This window comes from Pleurodeles waltl, chromosome 1_1 (assembly GCF_031143425.1).
Source record: "Pleurodeles waltl isolate 20211129_DDA chromosome 1_1, aPleWal1.hap1.20221129, whole genome shotgun sequence".
Lineage (NCBI taxonomy): Eukaryota > Metazoa > Chordata > Amphibia > Caudata > Salamandridae > Pleurodeles > Pleurodeles waltl.
The window spans coordinates 245,504,076-245,529,870 of NC_090436.1; the positions used below are offsets into that span (position 1 = coordinate 245,504,076).

Below are 25,795 nucleotides of genomic sequence, written 5' to 3' on the forward strand. Positions count from 1 at the left end.
CGTTTGTTTCACGTAACTCTAAATCCAAAACTTCAGCTGCTCTTCACTCTAGACCAGCGAAGGAGGCACTTTCCTCTGTGACAGGATGACACAAGACCAGCGTCAGGAGAAGTATCAAGCCCGCCAGCCTCCTGGAGCTTTTCATTCTAGTTTTCTTAATCATATTGGGGAACATAGTTGTTCCCGACATTCTAGTTGTCATTGTGTGAATTCCGTGCAAAAAAGACTGTGTAAGGTATGGGCCTTACTAAGTGTTAAGAGCAAGGTATAGTTCAAAGGTTTGCCAAATGGCTGTGTGGCGGTCTGAGCCTGGCACAACTTCAGTAGAAGTCATGGTGGACTAGACCAGAGGAGCAGCGGGGGTTAGTCACAAGGCCTGGCCCATGGCCCATCCCACAATTGATTACTAAATGGGGGAAGGGGGAGGCGGCTGCACGACAAGTCTGGGGGGGCCATAACTGGGGTCTTTTTTATTTTTAAGGCGATGAATAGGTGCCACCCCCCAGACCCTTTACAGGCCCATCTTGTGTGCATTGGAAGCCAGCACTGCTCCCACAGCTGTTTTTGCCTGCCCTGCAAGGCTTGAGCAATCAGAGTTTCCGTCCCCGAAAGAGCGTAGGAAGGGAAACAAATGCCTGTTTGCTCCTGGTGGGATCATCTTTTATAGCTCCCGCCAGGTGGGAGCAGACATGTGTTCCCCAAAAATCTGTCCCAGGAATGGGCTCCCTGGGACACCACAGTAGAGCTGGCCCCAGTGGATCGAGACCCTTCATCTTTACAAATTGATGGATGGGGATTAATGGGGATAGATTCCCCAGGGCTGTAATCGGCTCAGGGAGACCAATATTGTGCCAGGTCCCGAGGGACTGCGTGCCACCATCCCCTTTCAATACTGTGCTGAGCCCAGAGGGGGGTTGGAGTCCCCAGGGCCATGACTGCCTCAGGGAGGGGGGCCACACACACCCTTCCCTTTCTTAAAGATGTCAGGCCCCAACAATGGGGTCCCTGGGACCATAAGAATTCACTGACCACTGTGCCCTGGACACATTTTCTTTCTTTAAAAATTGTTGGTGCTCACAAAAACTGGGGGGACGGAATCACTATCCTGCCCTCTTGTTTTTTTAAACAATTTTAGAAAGTAGGAAAGGGACTAAATCTCAGAGTCCTGTAATGGTTGCTGCAACATTTTTGTGAATGTTGTGGTGGCCATCCAATCCAAGCACTCACTCCTGTGGGAGCAAGATAGACCAAGTGAAAAAAAAAAAAACATCCTCAGCCAATCAAAACACTTTTTTGGGTGGGGTGGGGGGCAGTTAGACATCAAAGACATCTTGTTTTGATTGGAATTCGAGCTGAATAAAAATCACTCAACCCGCTATAGTACTTATCATGAGGCGGGGGTTATAAGACACCTCTTAACAACTGCTGTACGTTACTTCTTGAACTGAAGCGTACGAACTATGGGCCTGATTTAGAGTTTGGCAGAGGGGTTACTCCGTCACAAACGTGACTGATATCCCATCCACCCTATTACAAGTTCCATAGGCCTTAATGGAACTGTAATACAGTGGACAGGATATTCGTTGCATTTGTGTCGGAGTAATCCCCTCTTTCAGTCTCTAAATCAGGCTGTATGACTTTAGAAGATTGAGGTCGTGAGATGGATTGAATAACTGTGATGTTGAAGAAGCAGCCAATACAGGCATCAAAGACAGAATGGTTAACCAGGCCTCTAGCTAGGAATTTGGCGCAGACTGAAATAAAGCAGGGTCCAAAGGCACTACAATGGCAACAAGCAATTTCAGGCCTGAAACCACTGGCAAGGAGCAGGTCGAAGGCCCTACAAGTTCCTTGGGACGATAGGTGCAGCAAAGGGAGCTGGGGAAAAATGCTTCTGAAAGAACACTAGCATTGCTTGTGTGAAGGCAGCAATATGCACAACTTTGGTGTCAGGAAAGTAAATTTTCTAGCTCAAACTGTGGAGCAGATGTGATACCTACCAACTGCCACTCAGAGGCCAATGCTGAAGCCAGGTCAGGGAGCAAAGCCACCAGCTGTCGCGCCATGGCGCACAATGAACATTCGGCTCGGGCCGCGGCACTGAGATGCGCTGCGCCCCCAGCCTCTCCTGCAGTACTCGAGGTCCCAAATTGGGCATGGGGCCTCATTTCTTTGTAGCGCGGCGCGCCTCCATGCACAAATAACCTCTCCCCCACTCACCTGCTATTGTGTCCTTCTTTACTGTCGCCCTCGTTTGTTCTTCCCTTTATGTTTTTTCTTTTTCCCATTATTCCCCTCTCTTCCCAGCATGCATTGGTTCCCTACTACTATGGTTCCTTATCCATTACTTTCTATGTATTTTTCCCTATCCAATATGGTGTCCTTGCACTTCCTGCTGGTCGCTTCCTGTTCTATGGGTATTTAAGGGCTGCGATTCCTTTCCTCCTTGCGTTGCAACACTTTGTTTGGATGGTGTCTTCGCTCCTTCTCCCTTGTATCGATACTGGTTACGCTTTTTGTTCCAGTGTTTTTCCTGTTCATTTTTGGTCTTGTATTCTAGTTTAGATTTTTTCTCTTGTTCCAGGATTTTCCTTTTTGAGGTTTTTCCCTTTTTAGGTTTTTTTCCCCTCTGGCACTACTTCTGAAGGACACAGACTGCCCTTGACGTTCCTATCTCCTGCAGCACTGTGGCTACCAGAAAGAGTCGCCCCTACCTGGGCCAAGGCAGAACATTCAAGAACAAGAACCATGTCACTCGTTCGGCAGCTCAATGTAGTTCCAGTAGACTTAAAACAGTGTTTTGATATTGAAGGGTAATTTCTGTTCCACCTGTGTAAACAACTAGACAACTTTTCCTAGGAAGTGGTCTACTAGAGTCATTTTTCAGTCAAATGTTAGTAAGACATGGGTATGGCACATAGAAGTAAAGTGCCAATGTTTGCCTCAGGACCGGTTGTGTGCCTAGAGCTTCACCACTGAGTCTTGTATAGCCTTTGCATTTATACACCTGTGCTTTTTGAAGGACTTGGAATCTTAACAAGGCAAAGACACCAGACTTGTTGAGGACCTAGCTCCACATGAGGCTTGTCTGATTAGTGGACTCAGATCAAAATTTCCTGCAGGACCAAGTGCGCAAAGTCCCCTTCCCACTGGACCTGGCTGTAAAGGCAGTACTGCTTTGCAAACATATGCAATATCTCCCATGTGCAGCTTGGCAGGTGACAAGGATAGGCAAACCGCAAGCCAATGTAGTAGCAGCAGCCTTAGCCCTGGTAGAATAGGCAGCTTCTGGGGAATGCCTCTTGGTCATTTCAGCCAGCAGATCAAAAGCAGTCCGTTGCTGCAGCTCAATCTCCATGGAGATGTACATTCAGGTGCAGAGTCAGGTTGAGGACCTGACTTGCTGCTGCAACAGAAAATAATGCCCAGTAGTTCCAGGCACCATTCTCTACTGTCTCAATCATTAGACACTAGCATTACTTCAGCCTGCCGTTTAAAAAAATATATTTTTCAGACCTTTGGGAGGAGAGGCAGGAAGACAAACAGGAGTCTTGTATTCCACTCCAGCCAGAATCCACCCTCTAACAAGTGTCCTCATAAAATCTTTTACATTGCATGTTCTCAAATGTGGCAAAAAGCTGTAGACAGTGTTCTTCAAACTGGTGGATGACACCCTGGACCACCTCGAATGTAGACAACACTTGTGATCCACCAGACGCAGTCTGTTCAGCTCGTCCACCCTTGTATTTGGGGCTATGCCAGGTGGTTTGCAATCATGGAAATACCCTGGCACTCAAACAAACTCCAAAGACGCAGAGCTTCTTGACACAGGGCCCAAGACCTCACTCAACCATGCTTGTTGCAATACCAAATTCCAGTGATGCTATCCATGAGAACCTGCACCAACCACCCTTTGATAAGGCAGCAGAAAATTCTTTAGAGCCAGACAAATTGCCCCCAACTCTAACTGATACAGAGCTGGGATTCCATTAGAGATAAGAGTCCTCTGATCTCCACCTCTCCCAGATGACCTCCCCATTCAAGCAGGTACACACTGGTCACTACTATAAGCTCTTAGTGGGGAAAGGAGAGGGGCTGCCACTGGACCAAGTGTGTTCAGGCAGCCACAAGTGCAGATCATGTGCTGCCTCTTACCACATCTGTCAAATTCCCTTGATGTTGGGCCTATTTGAACTTCAGATGCAGCTGACAAAAAGGATACAGGAGGCTGAGAGGTCAAGAACCCTTAGAGCTTCTCTCAACGAGATCCAGGTTCAAGGCTGACACATCAGATCTTAGTAGAATGCCCTGGACTAAAATGGTGTGGCGGAGTGAAGACCCTGAACTACACTGGATCCTGGATAACTCCAATGAACAAAAGCCTGTGTTAAGGAGTCAGGTGCAACTTAGACTCCATAGTAAACCTAAACAATACAAGCAGGTTTGCTGTCTAGAGGTGGTCTATGACTGACTGTGGCAAGTCCGCCTTCAACAGCCAGCTGTCAAAGCAGGGGAAAAATTGTATCCTCAACCTCCAAAGGTAAACACCCACGGAGTGCTGGTGAAGCAGAAGGGGAGCTTGGGAAACTGAAAAATGCTCCAGGTCTACCTTGAGGCACATATGTCTGTGTCTCTTCACGATGGGTATAAGAAAATACGCACCCTATAGGTCAAGACACCTTCCAGTCAACTGGGTCCAGGGCAGACAGAACCTGGGCCGGTGTGAGCATTTTGAATTTGTCCTTCTACAGGAAGGCATTTAGAGGCTGAAGGTCCAAAATGGCATAAGACTCCTTTGAAACCTTAGATTGCCAGAAACATTTATGCCTTCAATTTAGTTCTGTCACATGCCACAATACACACAAAGGAATCTACCTTCTCAGCTAAAGATAAGTGAAGTATTGCAGGTGGCATTTCTAGTCTTGCAGATGAAATTTCCAGTGGTGTAATACCATTCAAAGTCCAGGTGCTGACAATGGACATCTTCTGTGACAAGGAAACATGACCCCCTCTCCCTTGAATCAGCCTTTTCCAGCTCCAATTCCAGCTTAGAGATTTTTAACAACATTAATGTCATATTAACTTCAAAATGACTTATGATTTTTGACCCGACATGACATGACATGACACCAAGCAAATTACCTAATTTTTCTAAGTAAATCTAACACCACATTCCTAAAATCATTCCAAAGATATGCCTCACGGTCACGCCTCTTACCCCTAAAACACATGCCTCATTGTGCACTGACGCTGCACAGAAAGGAGTGGTTTAAATGTCACCAGGGAGCCGCCATGGGGTTGGGTCACACTAATAGGGCTTGCGTTGCACTCATCAGAATTAAAGGGTTTATTACCTTTCCATTGGTAATTAAGACACTCCTCTGCAGACATGACCCAACCTTATGAGCAGTGAGAAGCACACTGGTGGCACTAACTGTTCCAATGTAATAGGAGACAGCAAAAGCCACTAATGGACCTGCCCACTGTGGCATCAGGAGCTCAGAAAAAGAATGCCATTTAGCACAGCTGGGAGAAACTTGCAGGGGCTCCAAGTATGGATATCAAAACCAACCACCTGAACCGCCACAGTCTACCTCTACAAGGATACAAGATGTAATCAATTCCTTGGAATCAAAAGCAAACAAAAAAACTAAATCATCTGCTGCTCAAAGTTCTGGCCATGTGAAACATATTCTAGGAGAAGAAGAAATCCAAATGCACTGAAAATTGATGCAGTAACCAAGTAATTGTCAGATTTCCTATATAGGGGGTGAATGAAAACCGAAATGAGTCATTGTAGGAAGTTGGCTCTGTATCTACTATCTCAAAGTAATAGATAGTGTGCACAGTGTCCAAGGGTTCTCCTTAGAGGTAATGTAGTGGAAAAATTAGGTAAATCTAATGCTCTATTTTGTGGTAGTGTGGTCGAGCAGTAGGCTTATCAGAGGGCAGTGTTAAGCATTTGCTGTACACACACAGGCAATAAGTGAGGAACATACACTCAAAGACATAACTCCAGGCCAATAGTTTTTATATAGAAAAATATATTTTCTTAATTCATTTTTAGAACCACAAGTTCAAGATTTGAAGTAAATACATAACATGCAAGGTACTCCACACAGGTAAGTTAGGAACTTTGAATTAGAGCAATAGCATACAGTTTTAGTAAAAATGGCAATAATCTATTTTAAAAGTGGACACTGCAAAAATCAACAGTTCCTGGGGGAGGTAAGTAATGGTTAGTTTGTCAGGTAAGTAAGGCACTTACAAGTCTCAGATCCTGGACATAGGCAGCCCACCGTTAGGGGTTCAAAGCAACTCCAAAGTTACCACACCAGCAGCTCAAGGCCGGTCAGGTGCAGAGGCCAAAGAGGTGCCCAAAACATATAGGTGCCTATGAAGAACAGGGGTGCTCCGATTCCACTCTGCCTACAGATAAGTACCTACGTCATCGGAGGGCAGACCAAGGGGGTTTTGTAGAGCACTGGGGGGGACACAAGTAGGCACACAAAACACACCCTCAGCGGCACAGGGGCGGCCGGGTGCAGTGTGCAAAGCAGGCGTCGGGTTTTGAATAGGAATCAATGGAGGGACCCGGGGGTCACTCTGGCGGTGCAGGCAGGGCACAGAGGGGGCTTCTCAGGCCAGCTGCCGACTGGGCTAGGCAGAGGGTCACCTGGTGGTCTTTTCTGCACTGAGGTTCGGTTCCTTCTGGTCCTGGAGGCTGCGGGTGCAGTGCTTGGTCCAGGCGTCGGGTCCCTTGTTACAGGCAGTCGCCGTCCGGGGGAGCCTCTGGATTCTCTCTGCATGCATCGCTGTGGTGATCCAAGGGGGGTCATCTCAGGCTACACACGAATTTGCAGTCGCCTTGGAGTCCTTCCTGTGGTGTTGGTTCTCTGGATCTCGACTCGGGGGTGTCGGGTGCAGAGGGTGAAGTCTCGCGCTTCCGGCAGGAAGAGTGAGGTCTTTGAAAGTTGCAGTATTGTTGCTGTTTGTTAAACAGAGCTGCTGCTCACGGACGTTTCTTGGTCCTTAGGTTCAGGGCAGTCCTCAGAGGCTTCAGAGGTCCCTGGTCCCGGTTGGATGCGTCTCTGTTGCAGGTTTTCGAGTCAGGAGACAGGCCGGTAGGGCTGGGGCCAAAGCAGCTGTCGTCTTCAGTCGTCTCTGCAGCGCTTTCAGGTCGGCAGTCTAAGAATGGACTTAGACACTGTAGGGGCATATTGCTCATGCAGCTATGCCCTCATCTGTGGTATAGTGCACCCTGCCTTAGGGCTGTAAAGCTTGCTAGAGGGGTGACTTACCTATGCCACTTGCAGTATTTTGTGGGCAAGGCATCCTGAGGGGGATGCCATGTCGACTTTGCCTTTTTCTCCCCACTAACACACACAATCTACAATGGCAGTGTGCATGTGTTAGGTGAGGGGTCCCTTATGGTGGCACAACATGTGCTGCAGCCCTTAGGGACCTTCCTTGGTCACAGGGCCCTTGGTACCACTGGTACCTCTTACAAGGGACTAATCTGTGTGCCAGGGGTGTGCCAATTGTGGAAACAATGGTACATTTTTAGTGAAAGCACACTGGTGCTGGGGCCTGGTTAGCAGGGTCCCAAGCACACTTCTCAGTCAAGTCAGCATCAATAGCAGGCAAAAAGTGGGGGGTAACTGCAACAGGGAGCCATTTTCCTACATTCATGCACCATGCACACGGCCTGGATGCTCTGCAATGCATACTTTTTATAAGGGTCTGCTGTCTCCCACTGCGCTTTCAATGTCGCATTCAATGGTTCCTTGAAGCATGTGATATAGTTTAAATTATTTATGAATTTATGTTAGGAGTGTTTGATAAACTAAACACAAACATAGTTCATCCCTTCAGACTAGAGGTGGGCGAACTACAGATGGCTCTAGTTCGATGCTTGTCTCTGGCACATCTTGCCCTCAAGAGTCCTCCTGGGCTCTTGAGGGCAAAGCAAGACAAGCCTTCTCCACTGCATTCTCAAAGCCTTGGCCCAACCCCCTTCTCCTGTGCAGCACTCATTCTGACTTTTTTAATCAATCAATTAATCAGCAGATTTGTAGATCGGTGCTCATCATTCGTGTATCCAGGCACTGGCAGGGTCCTGTTGATTAGCTGAACAGCCAGGTCCTCAGGGAGTTTCAGGACTCTGGAAAAGACGGCGTGGTCCAGAGGTAAAATGGTACCTCGTTCCATATGTCTGCTGTGAGGTAAGAAAAGAAGGAACATCGACATCTGCTACATAGGATGCGAGGGGTGATGATTAGAGAAAGGGAAGCAGCCCGAAGGAGTCTGGTAGCGTGATCGAAGTTCAGGTGGTGGTTCAAGTAAGCGGGTTCACTGTTTTGTAGGGCCTTGTATGCATGTGTCAGGAGCTTGAACTGGCATCTTTTCTGTACAGGGAGCCACTGGATTTTAAGAGGTAGGGGGTGATGTGGGTTTGTGTAGGGAGATCTAGGAGGAGTCTGGCTGCGGTGTTCTGTATGGTTTGAAGTCAGAGGAGATAAGCTGCTTTGAGAGCGTTGCCGTAGTCCAGTTTGCTGGAGAGGAGGGCCTGGGTAATGGTGTCTTTTAAGCTTTGGGGTACTCATTTGAATATCTTACAAAACATGTGGAGGATGAAGAAGCAGGACAATGAGGCAGTTGACCTGAGTCAGCATGGTTAGCTTGTTGTCCAGAATGCTACCTTGGTTCTTAGCATAGTCCGTGGCAATAGGAGTAAGTCAGAGTTTGGAGGGCCACCAGGATGAGTTCCATGGGGAGATTTGTTTCCAAAGATCAGTACCTCTGTTGTGTCCGCATTTGAGCTTCAGGCATTTGTCCTTCATCCAGTTGACAATGGCAGTCATTCAGTTGTGGAAGTTGGTCTTAGTGGGTCTTCGGAGAGGGAGAGGATGAGTTGTGCATTATTGGTGTAGGATATGATGTTGAGTCCATGGGTTTTGACAATGCTGACCAAGGGACTCATAAGTGTTGAAGAGGATCAGGCTGAGGGAGGATCCTTCGGGTACTCCACAGATGATTTCCTGGGGTTCGGAGGTGAAGGAAGACTTTTTGCGTTCTTCCTGTGAATAAAGAGGCAATCCATCTAAAAAGCAGTTCCTTCGATGCTTATGTTGGGCAACCTTGTGATGAGTGTGTGGTGGGAGAACGTATCGTTGGCTGGTAAGAGGTTAAGGAGGATGAGTCGCAGTCTCTCCTCGGTCAGGTAGGTCTCGGATGTTGTTGGTAACCGCAATTATTCATGAAGTTATGTCAGGAGTATATGATCAACAGAAGAGACTCTAAACTAAACACACACACAGTTCATCCCCTCAGACTAGAGGTGGGCATACCACAGTAGGCTCCAGTTGATACTGGTCTCTGGCACATCTCTCAGTCCTCCTGGGCTCTTGAGGGCAAAGCAAGACAAGCCTTCTCCACTCCATTCTCAAAGCCTTGGCCCACCCCCCTTCTCCTGTGCAGCACGCAATGAAGGCTGTCTCGGTGTGGAATCCGGACTGGGAGGACTTGAGCAAGAGGTCCTGTTCCATATGTGAGCAAAGTTGTTGCTTGATGACTTTTTCTAATAATTTGGCCGGGAGCAGGGAGATCGGTCAGTTGTTGATTTCATTGGGATCAGCTGATTGTTTCTTTAGTTGGGTGTGTGTGGGGTCGTGGATGCATTAGGTGAGTCCAATTCATGCTGTTGAGAAGGTTGGTAGCGTTGATGTCATTGTGGTTGTTGTGATGGAAGTTGAGGTTGCTTAGGAAAAATGTAGTTGTTGGGAGTATGTATGGTGACAGGGCAATGAAGTAGGCAATGAAGTTGCAGAAGGCTGAACGTGGTCCTGGAGGATGGTAGGCAAGGGTGCCCCTGATGGACGTTTTGCTGTCTGGACATGAAAGTTGAGGTGCTCCATGGCTGGGGTGATGTCATCATTTGTGGTAGTGCAGTGGATGTAGTCCTTGTTTGTGATGGCTATCCCTCCTCCAGGCTTGTTGATGTGGTTGCAGTGGGTGATCTTGTATCCTTCTGGTATTGGGTGGTGATGTTGTGCACAGACGTGGGGTTGAGCCAGGCCTGCGAGGAAGATGACGTTTGATAATTAGGTGGGGGGGAGCTAGAGGAGTCCCAAATCTAAGTGGTGTGTTTGCAAAGTAAGCCTCTGTTGAGAAGGACGCATGCGAGTTGGAGTTTTTGTTCAGGTGGCATCTATAGTGTGTTTGGGGTGGGACTGGACGGTGGGCTGGTGTGTGTGCTGTGGCAGATGATATGCCAGTCGATGCAGGTGAGACATCCTACCATGGAGCATGGGTAGATGCAGTGCATTTGTTGCTGCGTCCAGATTCGTGGGTTTGGAGGTCAGCAATGGTGCTAGCTGCGGGGGTCATGGCACTGGACACAGAAGAGTGCAGATGAGTTTGCCTTTGGCACATTCGCACTGCGTCCTGCATTAAGTAGGTCCTGGGGTGGGTGTGGCTTCTTTTGGCTGGAAACCCCAGGCAGTATCACATGGTCAACAGCAGCAACTGGATCAGGCTGGGACAAGCAGGAACTTGAGGCCACAGGTAAGTGACAGGGCTAGGTGCCTACTACTTTTGCTATACCCAAAATGGAGTTCAGGTGGGTTGAGCAGGAAGATGCCATGTAGTGTTGCGAATAAGGTGTACCCCAAAGCTTCTTCATGATCAGCCCATCAACCACTGCCCCAACCCCAGGAAACAATCAAAATGGAAAAATCTAATATCCAGCATGCAGGTGCACTTCATTTTTGTCTCTGTGATGGTTTAGTAATACTATTAATAAGGAAGTGTGGTTTCGAACTCGTCCTGAAGTCAGCCTTTTTTGTTGAGTGCTGGAAGCCAGTGATAATAAAATAAAGCAAGCATTGGCAAAGCCAATAGGTCTGGAATTGGTTGCCAGCCTTTTGGCAATTGTTGTTTTGTCTTGTCATGGATTTTGCAAATCTTTATAATTCGCGAATCTGCCAGGGCCTCACCAATATTAAAAAAATGAAAAAGAAACATTGCAAATGCAAGAATGTTTTGGTCCTAAAAAAAAAAGCGCACATTACCATAGTACTCCCCGACACTGAACAGAACTACTTTATGTTGGAATGTGATCTTGTGAAAAGGCAGTATGCCGCAAGTCGTAGTGAAGTCAGTCAGTTGCTAAAATGGACCGACACATTGTCTCTTGATGCATGCTGGAGTGGGTGGAAGAAAAATTTGAATGAGACAACCACAGATCAATGGATGAAGTAAAGTTTTGGCTAACAGACCTAAACAAAATCCAATCAGCCTAGCACACAATGCCAGTCTCTTGCCTTTCAGGGAGGGTGGGTGTGAGGAAGGGAAAGAAGGAAGAAGGGAAAGAAGGAAGGAGGAAAGAAAGAATTAAAGAGATAAAAGACAAGGGAAAGAAAGCAGGCAAGAGAAAGAAGGAAGGGAAGAAAGACATGAAAAAGAAAGGGGAGAAAGAAAGAATAGAAGGAAAGAGAAAGAAAGGATAAACGTGTTGTGCAAAATTGTTTGCTTACAAGTTTACATCCTATAATATTGAAGCTTTTGGTTTCTGCAACAAATTGGAATAGATAGGTATAGATCCACGTCATTGCAAGTACAGTAAAAAGAGGATAACTTAATACAGAACAGTTCTAAAGAGACACACTATAGTATGCTGTGGAATAGCAGCAGTCTGAAAAACAAGGGCCATTCCGAAAGGAATTTACAAAAGAACTGGCAAGAGAGAGCAACTGTTAACACTGGAATATATCCTGTGCTCAAATCATAACCAACCAGCTATCACATCAGGCTCTAAACACTAAAGCAACATTATAGTGATTATAAAGTAAAGAAATAGGCACTGAAGTGAACTACCTTGTGTATTGATGTGTTGTTCTTGAAAGAGCAAAATGTAGTAGCACAAAGTGAAGTTAACCAGTGGCTTAAGTAGACTGACCCATTGCCCCATGCTGTAGTGGGTGGGAGGAAAATCTAAACGACAGACCAATGGATGAAGAAAGGAGGCTCAAAGTCTCTTTATTAAGTATATTATACATATACTTTTAGTAAAATCAAAAAGTTTCTGCTAACTCCAGACCTAAAAATATGTTTGAAGCTCTTCCCCCAAAATAATATTTCTTTCTTGATGTAAGATGTAATACATGTATTTATTTAACAAGGTTACTATAATTTAATTTATGAAAGAAACACAAATCGTTGTCCTTTGGTATTAAATGACAGAAAAGACCGTACCCATCCAGTGGCCGTACAGCCCAGTTTGTAACCAGGAAGGATGAGTTTTAGTACTAGCTTTCCCACTTCATCAAATTGGTTCATCTGTACAAAGGGTAGGAGTAGGTTATCAAGAACCCTCTCCTGTGCATGCATGCTCCTCAGTCAACCAGCCCAACCACCCCTCCCTATCAATGGGACTGCAACACTGTAGGGTTTGATACTTAAACTGGGGAGCTCCGTTGTCATGACTTAACATGCAAGTGATTTGCATACGCTAGAAAACTATTTTTATTTATGCTATAATTGTATTCTGTTGCAAACAGCGTAGCATAAAGATTAAAAGTAAGCTAGAATGTATTTTATTACAGAAATACAAACAAGTCCTCATTTAACTTGCAATGTTTATTGTGTGTAACAAGAAAACACTTTGTCAGGTGGTAGCTGCAAAAGGTCGCGAAAAACATAGCAATCACTTTTCTCCCTTTCAGTTAACATGCAATTTCCATTTTAGACTGACCCATACGGTTTAGAAAGACTAAAAAATCGACCGACAGAAAAAAAAAATATGAAAAGCGCATGTTGCAGATCATGCTCTGCTAAATGTTTACAGTCAAAATGTGTTTGACGCCAAGATGCATACGGATGTTTTAACATTCCCATGGCTCTTAATCAGTTTTAATTTTGGAGAAAAATTCTAAACAAAATGCAGCAAAGGCTGAGTGGTGTTTGGAATCTTTACCAGAAATACATGTCTTCACCCTTATTTTCTTTCTTTAAAATGTATCCGAAGTAATAATCTGATTACAAATGAAGAAGATGCAAATTATTAATCGAGATTATATTTCAACAGTATACAATACAAACAATCTGAAATAGACCATAGGTGGTGTTGAATAGTGTTCTCTACTGAAATACAAGGTGTATTGTCAAGTATGTTTTGAGCAACAACGGCACATATCACACACCAATTTATACCTCACAGCGATATGACACAGATTGCTGCAATAGCACAAGGAGAGAAAAGGCTCTTCTCTCCCAGAGAAGGAGTGAGCTTCAGTTAAAATCACACTCAACCAACAAGCACACTTGCCACCAAGTTTCACATTGCTCCCCAAAGGTATAAGTTGCAATCTTCCCGTTTGGCAGGGCTCGGGCAGCCTTTAACCTTAGTATGCTGATACATAGTAGATTGCTGGTCACATCTTTCCAATGAGAAGGGTCAGCAGGATGGGATCGTGTATCGGACGGAGAGAATGCCAACACAATGAGAACGCTGTTGAAGCAGTGGGGAGTAATTCAGTTTTTCCTTAAAAGTGGATAGTGGCCCATCGGGCAAGTGTTCTTGCATGACCAAGAAGGGCTAAGACTCCTCTCACAGGGCAGAGCTGCCTACATCTGGATTTTTTTTTTTAATTGTAGTAATGCAATCAGACACAGAGATACTTTTAAGACATTTCATGGTGCATTATCACATACAGAATAATAATCACTGGCTCAAGAAAGATTAAGCCATTGGATGTGGTTCCAACAAGCCCTATTAAAAAAAGAAGTAACGGCTCCTTACTAGAACTACTTAATTTGAAAAGAATCGCAAAGGACAAACTTCTGCTGTCATTTTTCGAAAGAGGATTCACATAGCCCAAGACAAGTTGCTCAACATGCATGTCTATAGACCTATACACGCCATGTTGTTGCCAGAACACTGAAAATATATCCATAATCTTAAAGTTAAGTAGGAGGATTTACTGCTGGCTGTATCAGAGATCATAGCCTGCTCGATATTACTTTCTGGAGATGACCAGCAATATTATTAAAACAAGCACTTGCAAGGTAATGGGTCTTATGTTTGCTCAAGTTAGAGCTATTAGCATTGTAAATTCCTAACTTGACTTTTCTTGCCACATAAATTCAAAATGAAAAGTAAAACAGTTAACATAAGCCAGCAGATTTAAAGCGCCATGAGCATGAGCGCGAACAAGAGACACAAAAGGAAAATTAAGTTCATTTGCAGTCAAACGTAATGGAAAACGTGCAATTATCCATGTAACCGGGTCAGTGTCATAGGCGGTAATAAAACTGTCCCAAGGAGGGACAAACATGAAGCATTTACCAATGATAAAGGATTTTTGAAAGGCAAGCCTATGAATGAGTGATAATGATGGGCGTGCAGTGGGTGTGGTTAAAAGCCCACAGATAGATTACAACAGGCCAGAGCGCTTGCGTGCTCTGCCTACAAAGGAAGGTGGAGCCCAACTCCTTCAACAGTTAAGCAGAGTTCCGCAAAGCCTCCTTTGCTGCTTTGACTCCTGTTAGAAATGGGGTCTTTGGTTGACAGTCAGGTTACCCCCAGTTCAAGCAAGGACCCTCACTCTAGTCAGGGTAAAAGAGAATCACCCTCAGCGAACCCCTGCTTACCCCCTTGGTAGCTTGGCAGAGCAGTAGGCTTAACTTCAGAGCGCTAGGTGTAAAGTATTTGTACCAACACACACAATGTGAACTTAATGAGAACTTAATGAGAACACTACAAAATGACAACACTGGTTTAGATAAATAGGAAATATTTATCTAAACACAACAAGACCAAAACGACAAAAATCCAACATACACAAGTCAAGTTATGAATTTTTAAAGATTAAACTCCAAAAATAGCGCTTAGAAACAAAAATGCTTCGATGAGATGTTAACACGGCGTTGTGACGGAGTCGTTCCCAACAAGCCGACACCAGCGGCGCCGGACACGGAGTCATGTAGACCCCCAAGTACAGTACCTTTGGTGAAGAGTGAAAACAAGCTGATGCACGAAGTCGGGAATCGCGGCGTCTGTGCGAAACGTTGAATCCGTGCGCTTTGAGCGGCGTCGATCACGACGTGGTGCGGCGACTTCCACGGAGTCGCGGACTTCAGCGGGGCTGCAGCAGCGTCGGGCCTGCAAAGAGCGTCGCGTTCCAGCGAAGGTCACGGCGTCACGTGCAGGCGGCGTCACCGGATTCAGCAGCGGCGTCGCTCCGAAGTCGATTTCCTTGGATTCCACCAGCTTTCCTTTCAAGGGCCCAGGAACTGGATAGGGCACCACTTGTCGGGGCAGGAGTCTCTCCAGAGACTCCAGGTGCTGGCAGAGAGAAGTCTTTGCTGTCCCTGAGACTTCAAACAACAGGAGGCAAGCTCTAACTCAAGCCCTTGGAGATTTCTTCACAAGATGGAAGGCACAAAAAGTCCAGTCTTTGCCCTCTTACTCTGGCAGAAGTAGCATTGCAGGAAAGCTCCACAAAGCACAGTCACAGGCAGGGCAGCACTTCTTCCTCAGCTATCAGCTCTCCTCCAGGCAGAGGTTCCTCTTGGTTCCAGAAGTGTTTCTAAAGTCTGTAGATTTGGGTGCCCTTCTTATACCCATTTTAGTCTTTGAAGTCACCTTTCTTCAAAGGGGACTCACACCTACTTGTGAAATCCTGCCTTGCACAGGCAAGGCATCAGACACACAGCAGGGGGTTGGAGCCGGCATTGTCAGAGGCAGGCACAGTCCTTTCAGATGAGAGTGACAACTCCACCCCTCCCTCCTAGCAGAGATGGCTTATCAGGAAATGCAGGTTACACCCCAGCCCCCTTTGTGTCACTGTCTAGTGCGAGGTGAAAAACAACTCAACTGTCAAACTGACCCAGACAGGGAATCCACAAACAAGGCAGAGACACAGAATGGTTTAAGCAAGAAAATGCTCACTTTCTAAAAGTGGCATTTTCAAACGCACAATCTTAAAATCAACTTTACTAAAAGATTTATTTTTTAATTGTGAGTTCAGGGACCCCAAACTCCACATGTCCATCTACTCTCTAGGGGAATCTACACTTTAATCATATTTAAAGGTAGCCCCCATATTATCCTATGGGAGAGACAGGCCTTCCAACAGTAAAAACCGAAATTGGCAGTATTTCACTGTCAGGACATATAAACCACATTACTATATGTCCTACCATATCCATACACTGCACCCTGCCCTTGGGGCTACCTAGGGCTTACCTTAGGGGTGCCTTACATGTAAGAAAAGGGAAGGTTTAGGCCTGGCAAGTGGGTACACTTGCCAAGTCAAATTTACAGTGTAAAAATACACACACAGACACTGCAGTGGCAGGTCTGAGACATGATTACAGAGCTACTTATGTGGGTGGCACAACCAGTGCTGCAGGCACACTAGTAGCATTTGATTTACAGGCCCTGGGCACCTCTAGTGCACTTTACTAGGGACTTAACAGTAAAACAAATATGCCAATCATGGAGAACCAATTACGTACACATTTTAAACAGGAGCACTTGCACTTTAGCACTGGTTAGCAGTGGTAAAGTGCCCAGAGTAACAAAAACAGTAAAATCAGAGTCCAGCACACATCAACAACCTGGGGAACAGAGGCAAAAAGTTAAGGGAGACCACGCCAAGGATGAAAAGTCTAACACGTGTCTCCCCCAGCTAAAAGTGGGGAGCAACTACCCAACCTCATGGGAGTTCTCATCACTAAGGCGGAAGAACCTGGACAGACCATCAGCATTGGCGTGCTCTGTACCAGGACGATGTTCCACCGTAAAGTCCATCCCCTGTAGGGAAATGGACCACCTCAACAGTTTTGGATTCTCACCCCTCATCTGCATTAACCATCTGAGGGGCCTGTGGTCGGTCTGAACTCGGAAGTGAGTCCCAAACAAGTAGGGTCTTAGCTTCTTCAGTGCCCAGACCACAGCAAACGCTTCGCGTTCTATGGCACTCCACCTACGTTCCCTGGGTAGTAACCTCCTGCTAATGAAGGCTATGGGTTGATCTAGGGCCTCTTCATTCAGCTGTGAGAGTACTGCTCCAATACCATGCTCTGAGGCGTCTGTTTGCACAACAAACTCCTTGGAGTAGTCAGGTGCCTGCAGCACTGGTGCTGTGCACATGGCAGCCTTCAGGGCATCAAAAGTGTTCTGGCAAGCCTCTGTCCAGATCACTTTCTTGGGTTGCTTCTTAGAAGTCAACTCAGTTAAGGGGGTAACAATGGTACCATATCCCTTAACAAACCTCCGGTAATATCCTGTGAGACCTAAAAAGGCTCTCACTTCAGTCTGGGTCTTGGGAGGCTCCCAAGCCAGAATCGTGTCAATCTTAGGCTGTAGGGGTGCCACCTGGCCACTCCCCACCTGGTGTCCTAAGTACACCACAGAACCCTGCCCTATTTGGCACTTTCTCGCCTTAATAGTGAGGCCTGCCTTCTGCAGGGCCTCTAACACTCTCCAGAGGTGTTGCAGGTGTTCCTCCCATGTGGAACTAAACACAGCAATGTCATCCAGGTTGGCGGCACTGAACTCATCCAGTCCTGCCAACACCTGGTTGACCAACCTCTGAAAGGTGGCAGGGGCGTTCTTCATCCCAAAGGGCATCACATTGAAGTGGAAGTGCCCATCTGGGGTAGAGAATGCTGACCTCTCCTTTGCCCCCTCAGTTAAGGCAATCTGCCAGTACCCAGATGTTAAATCAAACGTACTGAGGTACTTGCCAGCTCCTAACCGATCAATGAGCTCATCAGCTCGGGGGATGGGGTGTGCGTCAGTCTTGCTGACCGCATTGAGACCCCGGTAATCCACACAGAACCTAAGTTCTGGAGTGGCACCAGGAGCAGCAGCCTTTGGGACCAAGACCACTGGGCTGGCCCAAGGACTGCTGGAGTGCTCAATAACCCCTAGGGTTAACATTTTGGAGACTTCCTCCTTAATGCAAGCCCTGACCCTGTCAGTCACCCTGTAAACCTTATGTTTACCAGGTGTACTGTCCCCAGTGTCCACATCATGTGTGCACAGGTGTGTGACTCCTGGGATCAGGGAAAACAGCGATGCGAACTGTCCCAGCATGTGGCGACAGTCCCTCTGCTGTTCCTCAGTCAGGGAGGGGGAGAGGATCACTCCCTCCACAGACCCATCTTTCTCTCCTGCAGACAGGAGGTCAGGAAGAGGCTCACTCTCTTCCTCCACCCCGTCATCTGTCGCTAGGAGCATGGATAGCTCAGTTCGCTCAAAGTGTGGTTTGAGGCGGTTGACATGTAGGACCCTCAAAGGGTTCCTGGGGGACTGCAAGTCTACCATATAGGTGACCTCACTCTTTCATCGCACCACCTCAAAAGGCCCAGTCCACTTATCTTGGAGAGCCCTAGGCTCCACTGGTGCCATGACACACACTTTTTGTCCAGGCTGAAACTCAACCAGAGTGGCATTCTGGTCGTAACACCGTTTCATATCCTCCTGGCTTGCTTCCAGGTTCTCCTGAGCGAGACTCCTGAAGCGGGCAGTCTGGTTTCTTAGTGCCAGCATGTAGCTAAATACATCCTGGGGTGGTTTACTAGGAGCTTTCTCCAAAACCTCCTTCACCAGACTGAGCGGTCCCCTCACAGGGTGGCCATAGATGAGCTCAAAGGGGCTAAAGCCAAGTCCCTTTTGAGGCACCTCCCTGTAAGCGAACAGAAGGCATGGCAAGAGGACGTCCCACTTACACCTCAAGGGCTCTGACAGGCCCTGAATCATGCCTTTCAAGGTGCGGTTGAATCTCTCAACCAGACCATTACTTTGGGGGTGGTAAGGGGTGGTGAACTTGTAGATTACCCCACACACCTTCCACAGAGACTTCATATAAGTGGATATGAAGTTTGTACCTCTATCAGATACCACCTCCTTGGGGAACCCCATGCGGGTAAAAAACCCCAAGGCACGTCCCACCACGGGGGCAGTGACCGTCCTTAGAGGAATGGCTTCTGGGTACCGTGTGGCATGGTCCACCAAGACCAGGATGAACCTGTTGCCCATGGCTGTCTTGGGATCCAGAGGCCCCACAATGTCAATTCCTACCCTTTCAAAGGGAGTACTGACTACAGGTAAAGGTTGGTGGGGAGCTTTGCATTTCCCCCCACTCTTGCCACTTGCCTGACAAGTCTGATAAGACCTACAATAAGCAGCTGACTGCTTGTGCATCAAGGGCCAGTAAAAGTGGGAGACAAGCCTCTTATAGGTCTTGTCCTGCCCTAGATGTCCTGCCAAAGGCACATCATGAGCCAAACCCAGTAGGAAGGCCCTGAAGCACTGGGGTACCACCAGCATACGAGCTGACCCAGGCTCAGGAACCTTAGGCTCACTGTACAGGAGGCCATCCTCCCAATAAATCAGGTGAGTACCAGGCGCCTCGCCGGCCGCCTGGGCTGCAGCCTACTGCCGCAGCCCCTCAAGAGTAGGGCACTCCTTCTGCGCTGTGCAGAATGCTTCCCTGGTGGGTCCCCCTTCCTGCTGCCACTGCGACAGCTCAGGGACCTCCCCCAGTTCAGCCACGTGTTCCCCTGTAGGCTCCGGGGCATCACCCTCAGGCTCTGCCTCCTCCCGGACCGTGGGAACTTCTGGGGCCGGTGTCCCGTGCCCCCTGCCCTTCCTCTTCTTGGCGGTCCCCTGGGCCACTGTTTCAGGCTCCAGGGGCTCTTGACTACCCTGATTGGCTGCCATAGACCGGGTGGATATGCATACCCACCCAGGCAGACCCAACATCTCCAAGTGAGACCTGTGTTCCACCTCCTTCCAAGGGGAATCCTCCAGGTCGTTACCTAGCAAACAATCAACAGGCATGGTTGGACTCACAGCTACTTTCCAGGAACCTGAGACCCCCCCACCCCCATTCAAAGGGAACCTGCGCCACTCTGCAGAGGCGCTCAGAGTTGTCTACCGCAACTACTTGATGAAGTATCCGGGGATCAATCTGCTCTTCAGACACCAGGTGACTCCTCACTGTAGTCACACTGGCTCCTGTGTCTCTCAGAGCCTCTACCCTCTGTCCATTGATGGTCAGCCATTGCCTGTACTTCTTAGTGTTATCAGGCACTAGGTTTCTCTGGACCATCTCACTGTCCCCTAGTGAGACAAGGGTCATTTCTGCTGGTTCCCACCCACCTGAAACCAACTCCTCCCCAAGCGCTACACTGGCCAAACCCTGGGACGGTGCACCAGTGGGTGCCGGTGTACTTTTGGGGCATTTGGGGTCCCCCCTCACATGACCCACCTGGTCACATGCATAGCACTTACGTGGGGGACCCCCTGCCACTGGCTTCCCTTTGGACAACCATGGCTTCTTTTCACTGGGGGGTTGGGAATCCTTACCCTGGGAATCAGTTTGGGGCCCTTTAGAGAACTCCCCCTGTTTGCCCTTACCCCCCTCTTTCTTCTGAGAGGGACCCTGCCCACCCTTGGCGTGGTCTCCCCATACCTCTTTTGGACCCTGGTGCTCTCCCAGCGGTCCACTTCCTGCGCAAGCTTCCTGGGGTCAGTCAGCTTGCTGTCAATGAGGTGCTGGTGCAGCTCTGGAAAACAAACTGTACAAGTGCTCCCAAGCAATTAAATTGTAAAGCCCCTCATACGTGTTTACCTTACTGCCCTTCACCCAACCATCCAGTGACCTGCAAAAAGAATCAACACATTCCAACCATGTTTGGGATTCCTTTCTCTTGTAGGATCTAAACTTCTCCTTGTACTGCTCAGGGGTGAGACCATACCTGGTGAGTAAGGCCTCCTTCATGACAGGGTAGGTGAGACTCTGAGCATCCCCTAAGGCTGTCAGTGTGTCCCTCCCCTCTGCCTCAAAATGCTTCCACAGGGCTGCCCCCAAATGAGCTTCAGGGACCAGGTTCATGTGGAGAGCTGACTCATAACCATTGAACCACAAGTAGATATCATCCTCCCTCTTATAATCCCTCACAAGGTCTTTTGGGATGTGTACCCTTCTCTCAGGCTGCACTGTAGGATTGCTGCCACCATCTCTACTGGACTGGCTTCTATGACCCATCTCTCTCAAGCTAAGCTCATGAGCCATTGCTAACTTCCTCTCCTCAAGGGCTAGCCTCCTCTGCTCCAATTGGTACTCCCTTTCTGCCTGTCTGTCCTGTAACTCCTCAGGTGTCAGACCCTTGGATGAGACACTGCTACCTGCCCTGGAGACCTTCTCCCTGGACATAACAGGCCCACCCACAATACCATTGTGTACTGAACACTATTCCTCATCCTCCTCATCTCCCTCATCCTCTGTGTGCCCTTCAGTGCTCTTGGCTGTCACCCAGGCCCTCAGCACCTTTTGCAGCTCCTCCTTCCTGGATGAGCTCTTAATGGGACAGTCAAAACCTTTACAGAACTGCTTCAACTGAGCTTTGGTATAACTCTCCAATTTCTCAAGGTCAAAGTCAGCTCAAACTGATGCATCTCAGAGTATAAACATGATGAAAGGTAAAAAGAGTGCAAAGTTCCAAATGCAGAAACAAGTTCCCAAATGAAGTTCCAGAAAAGTCAATCACAAGATCAGCGGAAAAAGAAACTGAATGCAGAGCAAAAACAGTCCAAATAGAAAAAAACAAAAATCACCAGACTAGTAGTATGTGCTCACGTAGTGGTCTGAACTCAAACAGTAGTGTGCACTTAATTACTGTATGTCAAGTACAAATACAAGTACAAATCCCTATCGCTGATCACCAATGTTAGAAATGGGGTCTTTGGTTGACAGTCAGGTTACCCCCAGTTCAAGCAAGGACCCTCGCTCTAGTCAGGGTAAAAGAGAATCACCCTCAGCTAACCCCTGCTTACCCCCTTGGTAGCTTGGCAGAGCAGTAGGCTTAACTTCAGAGCGCTAGGTGTAAAGTATTTGTACCAACACACACAATAACTTAATGAGAACACTACAAAATGACACAACACCAGTTTAGATAAATAGGAAATATTTATCTAAACAAAACAAGACCAAAACGACAAAATTCCAACATACACAAGTCAAGTTATGAATTTTTAAAGATTAAACTCCAAAAATAGCGCTTAGAAACAAAAATGCTTCGATGAGATGTTAACACGGCGTCGTGACGGAGTCGTTCCCAACAAGCCGACACCAGCGGCGCCGGACACGGAGTCGTGTAGACCCCCAAGTACAGTACCTTTGGTGAAGAGTGAAAACAAGCCGATGCGCGAAGTTGGGAATCACGGCGTCTGTGCGAAACGTTGAATCCGTGCACTTCGAGCGGCGTCGGTCACGACGTGGTGCGGTGACTTCCACGGAGTCGCGGACTTCAGCGGGGCTGCAGCGGCGTCGGGCCTGCGAAGAGCGTCGCGTTCCAGCGAAGGTCACGCGTCACGTGCAGGCGGCGTCACCGGATTCAGCAGCGGCGTCGCTCCGAAGTCGTCCGAAGTCGATTTCCTTGGATTCCACCAGCTTTCCTTTCAAGGGGCCAGGAACTGGATAGGGCACCACTTGTCGGGGCAGGAGTCTCTCCAGAGACTCCAGGTGCTGGCAGAGAGAAGTCTTTGCTGTCCCTGAGACTTCAAACAACAGGAGGCAAGCTCTAACTCAAGCCCTTGGAGATTTCTTCACAAGATGGAAGGCACACAAAGTCCAGTCTTTGCCCTCTTACTCTGGCAGAAGTAGCACTGCAGGAAAGCTCCACAAAGCACAGTCACAGGCAGGGCAGCACTTCTTCCTCAGCTATCAGCCCTCCTCCAGGCAGAGGTTCCTCTTGGTTCCAGAAGTGTTTCTAAAGTCTGTAGATTTGGGTGCCCTTCTTATACCCATTTTAGTCTTTGAAGTCACCTTTCTTCAAAGGGGACTCACACCTACTTGTGAAATCCTGCCTTGCCCAGGCAAGGCATCAGACACACAGCAGGGGGTTGGAGCAGGCATTGTCAGAGGCAGGCACAGTCCTTTCAGATGAGAGTGACCACTCCACCCCTCCCTCCTAGCAGAGATGGCTAATCAGGAAATGCAGGTTACACCCCAGCCCCCTTTGTGTCACTGTCTAGTGCGAGGTGAAAAACAACCCAACTGTCAAACTGACCCAGACAGGGAATACACAAACAAGGCAGAGTCACAGAATGGTTTAAGCAAGAAAATGCTCACTTTCCAAAAGTGGCATTTTCAAACGCACAATCTTAAAATCAACTTTACTAAAAGATGTATTTTTTTAATTGTGAGTTCAGGGACCCCAAACTCCACATGTCCATCTACTCTCTAGGGGAATCTACACTTTAATCATATTTAAAGGTAGCCCCCATATTATCCTATGAGAGAGACAGGCCTTGCAACAGTGAAAACCGAAATTGGCAGTATTTCACTGTCAGGACATATAAACCACATTACTATATGTCCTACCTTATCCATACACTGCACCCTGCCCTTTGGGCTACCTAGGGCCTACCTTAGGGGTGCTTTACATGTAAGAAAAGGGAAGGTTTAGGCCTGGCAAGTGGGTACACTTGCCAAGTCGAATTTACAGTGTAAAAATACACACACACACAGACACTGCAGTGGCAGGTCTGAGACATGATTACAGAGCTACTTATGTGGGTGGCACAACCAGTGCTGCAGGCCCACTAGTAGCATTTGATTTACAGTCCCTGGGCACCTCTAGTGCACTTTACTAGGGACTTAACAGTAAAACAAATTTGCCAATCGTGGAGAACCAATTACGTACACATTTTAAACAGGAGCACTTGCACTTTAGCACTGGTTAGCAGTGGTAAAGTGCCCAGAGTAACAAAAACATTAAAATCAGAGTCCAGCACACATCAACAACCTGGGGAACCGGGGTCAAAAAGTTAAGGGAGACCACGCCAAGGATGAAAAGTCTAACAACTCCCATATCAAAAAAATTAATACTGCATGTAGTTTTTTGAAGAAAGATTAAGGAATATTGCAAGTTGTAGCATGACAGACAAAGGAGAGCTTAACGGACATTTTAACAAGTTTCACTCAAGCCACAATTGACAGGAGTCAAGCGTTTCTCACATAAGAGTTTGAAAATTGATAGGCCTGAATTAAGTATGATCAAAGTGAAGCTTGATTCCGAGATACTCCATAACAGCTGCTCGATCCATTTGCAGAGACTGGATGATCTGCATGCCACTGCTTATATATATATATATATATATATATATATATATATAAAATGTACAGCCCACATTCTTGAGCAAGATCTTCAAAAGTGGGTATTGCAGAATCTTTGTTTAGGGTGATAGGCTAGGACCTTTCCTGATAATTTTTAGTAATGAACTTTGCTAGCGGAGTTAATAAATATAAACCGGGGCTCAATATGTACAGCAAAGAGGGTAAGCAATAAGAGTCAGCCCTGTTGCAACTAAATTAAATGTCAAAAGTGAACGAGCACTTCTAAAATAATGCAAATGCCCATGACCGGATGCAAATGCAGAATTCTGATTGCAGGGACAAATTATTGGGAAGTTGAGAAACTACTGCGTCTTCCACTGAAAACATCAAAGATTCCAGTCAAAAGCCCCTTCAGCACTGAGGAATATAGTGACCATAAGAAAATTACGAGCTTGCATTACATTCATCAAAACAGTAACAAGCTGAATATCTTGGAATCTTATTATGAACATTACTACTTCAGAGAGGTAGAAGGACAGTGAGGCATCTGTGGAAAGTTTCAGTATCCACCAGAAATATCATTCCCTAAGGTAAATGGCATTTACCTCAATGAACCAAGCAAACCATGCAGCACAGCTCTGGCGAAGTATGCATTGTGTTGTGCCTAAACTATCAGACAATAATGCTTGACATAGTTACGTAACAAAGACCAAGTGGTAATCCAGAAAATAACAAACATTGCAATGCCCGTGGTCCGGACAGTAGAAGCCACCAAGGCCCTTTTAGAGTGGAAATCAATGCCAACCAACGCTCTTACGTAGATAAAGCAAAATGACCCTAGTTTTCCTGGAAATTAAAAAAAATAGATAGATGGAAGAGTGAGACTTGCTGATGTGGAAAACGGACATCAACTTTGGCAGACAGGCAGGACAGCTGCATAAGACCAGCTTATATGGGTACAATGCAGTAAACGGTATCAGGTCAACAGTGCCTGCAACTGACTGACTCAATAGGCCAAACCAATCGCCAGTACGAACACAGTTTTAAGTGTTAATTAACGGAATAACAATGGATTGGTTCAAATTATGATGCCATGAGGAAACCAAATTTGAGTGTCACTGCGGAACAATAAAAGGTGTGGGTGGGAACATATATAGCAAACTTTAAGATATGAGCTACTAGGGTGATCTAAACAAGGAAATTGAACGGTCGAGCAGAGAGGCCCTAAAGGTGAGCAGCGCAACCAGGTACCCTTTCATCGTAGAACCTGCCAAACCCTGTTAAGCAGGATAAAGCACAGAGGGGCGAACATCAGCTAGATGAGCCACAAAAAGGTTCAAGATTGTAACCCATCATCAAGAGACAAACTTGTAACAATGACCAGTGCAAACTGGAGTCATGTAGCCATTTTTTTCCCCAGTCACCACTATCAGCACTGCTACCCTCCATGCCTGCAGAGGAAGCATCCAAGGATTAAGGGAGAGAACCCGACTATGTTACTGAGAAAGCAGATCTACAGAGGAAAAGAATGTTAGATATCGACTTCCAACAGACAGATGTACTAAAACTTCCTTGCACATTCCAGGGTGATGAGAATCAGCTGTGTACATCCCTCACACCTTCTGCTGAATTCTCAAGATTAGCAGAATCAAAGGTAT

At 47.0% G+C, this 25,795-nt stretch overlaps 1 protein-coding gene across 1 annotated transcript in view; it reads right to left on the minus strand.

Annotated features, from left to right (window-relative positions):
• OXCT1 (3-oxoacid CoA-transferase 1) overlaps window positions 1-25,795 on the minus strand; it is a 448,860-nt gene that overhangs the window by 174,663 nt on the left and 248,402 nt on the right. The gene's annotated exons all lie outside the window — the stretch shown is intronic.